This window comes from Bombus terrestris, chromosome 4, assembly GCF_910591885.1.
Source record: "Bombus terrestris chromosome 4, iyBomTerr1.2, whole genome shotgun sequence".
Lineage (NCBI taxonomy): Eukaryota > Metazoa > Arthropoda > Insecta > Hymenoptera > Apidae > Bombus > Bombus terrestris.
Genome location: NC_063272.1, coordinates 7,908,297 through 7,915,800, shown reverse-complemented (window position 1 = coordinate 7,915,800; position 7,504 = coordinate 7,908,297). Strand labels below are relative to the sequence as shown.

The 7,504-nt window shown below is 32.2% G+C and overlaps 1 protein-coding gene across 2 annotated transcripts in view; it reads left to right on the top strand.

The window, feature by feature from the left end:
- Nucleotides 1-7,504, top strand: part of LOC100651365 (carcinine transporter) — a 52,592-nt gene that overhangs the window by 33,649 nt on the left and 11,439 nt on the right. Inside the window, exon 1 of one of the 2 annotated variants that reach the window (XM_012308212.3) lies at nt 31-491. The exons of the other annotated variant lie outside the window; for it this stretch is intronic. The gene's annotated coding sequence lies outside the window, so the exon portion shown is untranslated. Of the gene's footprint in view, nt 1-30; nt 492-7,504 lie in introns of those variants that run through there. 2 annotated transcript variants of the gene reach the window in all.

Sequence of the window (7,504 nt, the reverse complement as noted above, 5' to 3'; positions counted from 1 at the left end):
TCGTCCAATAGCCGCACACACGACGCTGGTGGGGCTCCGCTTTCGTCTGCACGCGCTATAAAGCCCCACTAATTGTCCACGCGGCGAACAGTCGGTGCGTGCCCCCTTTTAAACGACGATGTAGTGTGGCGTCCGAAAAATCGAGGATCTCGTGCACCCAAGATCACTGTGACGATCGAGATCGAGCACGTGTCCTGGATTTGGATCACAGGATCACGAGAGTCGTAGCGATCCGCAATTTTTTTTATTACTTTTCCCGTTTCCGTTTTATCCTGTTGAAACAGTGAAAAGACATCCGAAAGAAGAAGAAGAGGGAAAGAGTAAAGTTTGTTCGAAATCGACTTATCGAGTCGGACAAAAGTGAAGAAGCTAGATTTCATTTTATTTCTGTGACTTCTGCGGAGAGTTCCTCGTTTTAGAAACAAAACCACTACGAGATCTGTGATACACCGAGTGAAGTTTCGCGTTGCTCTTGGACGATCGTGGAAAAGGTAAACGTTTGTTTGCACGGATCATTCGTATCAATGTGTCGCGTGAGACTTGAATTTTGGTATAGTGATTCGTCGTGAAAGTATTTTAACGATGGTCGTAAAATGCTTTGGTGTATAATGTATGTTATCTGTTACACGAAACATTATGAAGTATATCGGGAAAAATTTATTCGATATAATCATACCTGTGTTATCTTAGCCGTGTCTCATTACGGTGATAGTTAAGCTTCAAAATGTTTCGCCTAACACCTATATTATAATATCTACTATATCCATAAAGGACTTCTATAAGTATTTGAGCATTTAGCATAGATAACATACGCATCTTTATTGTATGCGTTATATAAAATATTTAAAAATTTCTTTAGTATCGGAATGAGACATGACTATTGTATGTCAGTTAAATTTTTAATCAATCTGAAAATCCATATAGGAGCTATTGTGATATTCATTGATTGCGAACATAATACACATGATATATTTACAAAATATTTGCACAAATGTTCAGATATTTTCACGCGAGCTACTGTATGAAATTTTGTTTGCTATTTCGTGAAGAGGGAAAAGAAGGAAATTCTTTCATTGCTTCAATCGCGTTTCATCTTTCATTAATACTTGCGTCAATAAACTACTTAGATGACCAAATTTCCCTCGTGGAAATAGAGATAACAACTAAAGAGAAAGATAACAACTAAAAGTTTGGTATTTGCCTCGATCAAGTTACATACATATCATTTCTTCGTGATTACTCGGTCTCTTTACTTCTTTTAATTTTCACGACGAATTTAATTAAAATCTGAGCCAATGACTGCTATAACACTGCTATAATATAATAATATACGGCTCTTAAGATTGGAAGTTTCGTTAAATATCACGATATAATGGTGGTCCATTAATTGATCGAGATTTTGACTTATTAAATAAACAATTTTGTCCTTATTAGTTGTTTAAAATGTCTTCGTGATGTGACAATCAGTGTATTTATGTTAACCCTTAATATACTGATGTGCAGTGACTTTAGCGTCTACATTTATTTAGTTTAGATATTTTACTAATTATTAAAAACATACTGCAGACAATGTAGTAGAGCCTCTCTTATCTGAAATAATAGGAAGACGAAATTTCATTTATCCAAATACAGTTTAAGAGTAATCGACAGATTCTTTAAATATTTATGAATCCATAATCAGATAATTTTTTCAACTTAAATAACTACACAGAGTTACGTTTTTTATTGTACTTCGAACCATCGAAGTTCTTCTACGAGTGCCACGAATGCTTCGGCATGAGAATATATCTCTTCATTAGCATTTTCGTCTGCTGTTTTCATTTATATAAAATCGTCATTATTATCGTCTATATCGCGATGAAACATTTCATTACATCAGAATATTTACGGCTTTTCTACCGTTGCCAACAACTGAGGAATTTACGTGCTTTGAATAATTTTTAATTATGTTTTTCTTGCTTTAATGTCTGTGATTCTGGCTTCTCCAATATCGTGTATTTTTGCTAATTTTGTTGCGCTTACGTCACTTTCCAGTTTTCTCGTTTACATCGCATTTTCCCGCGATAGTTAGAACGTTTCCTAGTTTCATACCAAATTCGTATGATCAGAATTCAATGAATCAAATCAAGGGAAGAGTACATTGTGTATGAACACTGATAATATACGTATGTACATATTTGAAACGGAAAAGGGCATTCGTTACTAGGAAATATTATGTTTGGATAATAGAGCGTTCGGATATTAGGGTATTTGGATAATACCGTGATATACTTTTGCTACATCCATTTCGGTGTATCAAATAGGAATAAAAACATTAAAAAAAACAAATTAAAATGATTTGTATGAGAAATAGAAAAATTACCACAGTGTCTTAGAATGTTTTAGGATATTATGTACATCATTTTGCTTCTTTTGTTTATTATTTTCAGTAAGTGAAACACACCGTCTGTGCTAGAATAACTAAGAGTAAGTGATTCGTTAGACGTTTCTGAGAAACTGTGACTAATTTCGAGTACAACATACGATAGGATGGTAATAATAGTGAAACTTATATACTAGGTAAACATTTCTAGTAGGCATTATTATGACAAAAATATAACAGTACAAAGTAACTTAGGAGTAACAGAATCGTAAAGTTCTTTAAGGACCCTTTGTGAAGAAACGTCGATGATGGCATAAACATTGGTATGCTGAGAGTTGAAGGATAAACGTCTATAGAATTTTGATAGTATCTGTCAGATATCTGTATCTCGTTGAAGATGAAAAGCACCAGAGATTTCCTAGAACTCTGGTTCATTTAACAGCTAATTATTTTAGAGAAGGTTAGACAGAAGAAATATGATAAATCCATTTCTGTTGATTTTCTAATTGTAGCGTCACTTGATGATCAAGTATAAGGTTGAAGAGGAATAAACTTATTAGATCAAAGTCTTTTGAAGCTTACTTATTCTTTCAAAGATAACTAACAAATCCATAAAACTTTGTAGAAAGTTGTTTAATCACAAAGATACATAGATCTTTGAAATAGAAAATTTCTCAGCTGTGTATTCAATCTTAATGCTATAAATTATCAAATCAGATAAAATCACTGACATCGGATTTGTTGTTTTTGGAATTTCTAAAAATATATAAGTGTTTTCGATAGCATCAGTGTTCACTTTTATTGGAACAGATACGCGATTATATATACTTATCCATTATCGTGATATTTATCGAGACTAATTATGTATAACATATTTAGATGGGTATCAAAAGGTCGGACGTTTTAATGATAAAATTATCTTTTTCTAAAGAACGTAAACTTAGAAAACGACTTATCTGCCTACTTCTCTATGAACTTGGTATGCTTAAATGCCACGATCGACTAACAAAGCATTGTACTACAAAATACCAATCGAATCCGATCAGTGAGAGGTAAACTCACTATTCTAGAACAGGTGGTCAAACACTGCAATTAAGCAACAAGAATAGGACAACCGTGACTCATATAATCTTTCAGAAGCCAAAATGATTAACTCTTTGTACACTAGTTCTTGCATTATCTTGGCACACGGTGTTAGTGTTCAATTATTCTAGAAGAGAAATTACTTCCATAAGCTCAATTTGTCGGGAAAAAGAACGCCGTAAACGATCATAAATTCCGAGATAAATAAGAAAAAAATAATTCCAATATTGTCGCTGGACTATGGACTTTTATCATATAAAGCAATAATTGATCTAACTTACTCATTGTGTGAGTATTACAAAAAATTTTTATTTCATTCCATTACATTTCATTCGCTGCTTATTATGCAAAAGCTTATACGCGTTAAATATGGTAGAACTCGATTAATTAATCGAACTTTTACCGATTCAAAGCACTCAATTGAGCGTGAGCTCGTATCATGCGAACGAGAAATGATGAGTAGCGGAGAAAATTGGTGAACTCCTGTTATACGAATTCCAATCAATCCATATAAATTGTCCATCAGAAAAATCAGATAATTGTAATTGCAATCTTAAATAAAATTTCTGTTTCTATCGACTACAATAAGTGTTTTAATATATAATATTAAGAAACAATTGATTCGAAACGCCGTTATAAATAAATAAATAGAACAATAATCCCTTGAACACGATGGTATTGCAATATTAATAATAACCAGTATACACGAGCATTTCTTTCGTTTCTTTTCTTCGTTTTCCCTTACGACCAAGAAAAACACCAATCAATAGGAAGACTCATTATTGGAAGTGAAATCAAATGATCGTTCCACTTTGTATTGTTACGAGTCTATAAGTTTGACTTTGTAGTTTGTGCGAGTTCCGTGAGATCGAAACGCCAAGCTGTATCTCGTGTGCATCGAATGAATTTCAATGGTTCGATCGCGATCACGATCGCTTTCCCTGATCGATTCGAAGGCGAGAAAACTGCCCCACGGGAAAAAATCACGTATGCAAACTATATGTATCCGTGCTAGCCATGATCGTTCTTATTAATTAGTTCTGGGATGTAATAGTTGTTCAAGGTGCGTACTTTTGTGTAACCGGTTACCAAGAACGTTTGACACGCGCTTGTCCTCGTTGTTAAACGTCCAGGCCGGAACGGAAGCGATCGGTCGATAACGATCGTCCTGAAATCGTTAAGTCACTCGAGTTACGACGATTGTTACAAGCCTCCATTTTCATTGGTGCGTCGGTGGATGAGTTATTGCTACTCTGCTATGCGTTTTTAATAAAAAAAGGTCGGTTTTGAAGCTGTGTTCAATATTCCACACGTAGCTTTTGTCGGAGCATACGTTTCCATCGATTGTTTCTCATTAATTTCACGGATCGATTACTTTGGGAAGGTTTCTTACATTTTTTAATCGTAAAATTATTGGTAGTGATATTTTTTTGGTATACCATATTCTAAGGGATCTCGCTTTCTTAATGTTGTAACAATTTTCTAATATAGATGTCTTGCTAGAAATTGCAATGTAATCCTTAATCAAATTTATTAATCAGAATTATTTAAAATCATTATATCTAGCAATGTACAAGAAATATTGCAATACTTGCTTCATATAAGTTATTATATATACATAGACAAATTATTTGCATGCACAGATATCACTTGCAATTTCTTTTTCAGAATAAGGACGGTACCTGATGGGCAAAATTGTATTAATTTAGGTGGTTATGGCTTAACGTTAGGGATAAACACGTGTTCGTTTTATTGCACGCTTTACGCACAATCCGGAAATCAATGCTAACTTAGTTGATCGTTGTTCAAAGCAAACAATTTATCACAGCTGACTAGTTGCTACGTAGGAATGTGTTTATTCAGTATTTTTATTAAGGAAAATGTATTTTTAGTGTTGTATACTTCATGTACATGCAGATGCAGCTACAACTCGAATAATTACTGATTAATGATAGCAATCTGCTATAATTGACTAATACTTACTATAATACGTTTACCTATTTTGCATACAATTTCTTTTATCTTTTTTTTTTTTTTCTTTTTTTTTTTACTATGAGCAAATGGTGTTGGATCGAACGCATTATGTATTTTTTTCAAATTTTCTTATTTTATATTTAATATTTTTATTTTATAGCTTCCTTGAAAATTCTATGAAAATTAGGGTGTTTAATGATTCGAAGATTAGAAAATTCGAAGATCGTGAAATTAGAAGATTCGAAAATTCAGACTGAACAATTTAGAGATTTGCAACCTTGTGAATTAAAAAATCCAGAATCTTTTAGACCTACTAAAAAATTGTGTATTCAAAAATAGCATATTCTCTTTCGAAGACATTTTTCTCAGTTTATCCTATTGGAAAATACAAACTCCATATATCACTTGAATCTCGATTAGAATCTCAATTAAAGTAATCATCATTCCACACAATCATTATCACCAAAAATGCCATTCAATTTGTGGCAGAAAAATTCTTTTCTCATGTCCATCGACATACCGTTGTAATGTAAAGTGCGTTATAGTATACGCAAAATAATTTATGCAAATGTTACCAAGCCCCTAGAAAATAACAGTTATGTCACGGACTGGTCACTTCCGGTTCTCTCGTCATTAATACTCTTTTTTTTTTATCTAAGTTCGTGGTATTCGCAACGAACATTAATTACACAGAACCGTAATAAATAGCCATCTATACTTATGAAACATCTATGTATGGATTGTTTTAAATGTTTTACACATGTGCTACATCGGTGATTAATCGAACGCGATCATCTCGTAGATTTCGTGTAAGATCAAATCAAACCGCAAATATCCTAAAAAACATTTCATTAAATCAATAATATTTTAAACGAAATTAATTTTATGAGAAATTTTATTGAACGCCAGTAAATTAACGATATTTAAATAATAAATAATATTTCATCAAATAAAGAAATAATTAATTAATTAAAGCTTGGAGGAACGATTTTATAATCGATTTAATCACCGATTTATTTTCGAAATAATTTGCAAGATTGAGATTTGAATCGCGTAAATTGTACAGTGTAAATATCATATCGTGTTGTACGATGGTTGAAAAAAGCGAGTTTGTGCAAAAGAGGATTTCTCTTTCGGGGATAAAAAGATTTCTTAGAGGACGAAGGTGGTTGGAAAAGCGTTTAATTGGCGGCAAATTAAGAACTCAATTATGAAAGGAAGCAAAAGCTTTCGCGCGTATATTTTATATTGAAAATGATTGCTCTTGATTCAACGTTTATAACGTTGGCCTTCGTGAAGTAAAAGTAAAATAGCGTTCGCTAACGGTGTCGAATTTTTTCTTAACGATTCTAGTTGAATAATATCAGTTGAATAATACCAGAATTTTTCGGGATTATTGTAATAATAATTTTACTTACTTTTTTTAATTATCGAGTAATTAACTGTAATAATCGTTCACTGATGGAATCAAATTTTTATCGAAAATTTTATTTAAGCAAGATTCAAAGATTAATACAAATTACTACGATGCTACAATAATTTCGTTTACTTCTTTCATAAGCACATAATCTTTACGATAAATATCTTCTTCGATAATTTTATTTATGTAATACCTACTTGGATTTTTTAATAATTAACTATAATTACTGTTTTATCGATGCTTGTTTCTTAACTGAATAATCTTTAAAAAAAAGGCAGCAATCGTGTAACATTCTGTACAGTGTCAAAATAAGTAGAAACCAGAAGTATGGTGCTCCATTACTTAAAATTTTCATGAACTGTCTTTGGAATTAATTATTATTTACACGTTACGCACGATACATTTTATTTTATGTATTTTATGATAATGTATTTTATGATAATTTCTTCTAAAAAAACTTTTCTATTCCAATGACAATTTACATCTGATTACACTACATTTACAATTCGATACATTTTTATTTAACAATCCTCACGTCCCAAAAAATATTATCTTCCCATTTGCAAAAAGGATCTAATAAGAAACAAATTATTTAAAGGACACTCCAGTTAGAACGTACAAGTGACAGCAATAAGCCTTCGATAGTATCCTCTATTTTGCAATAA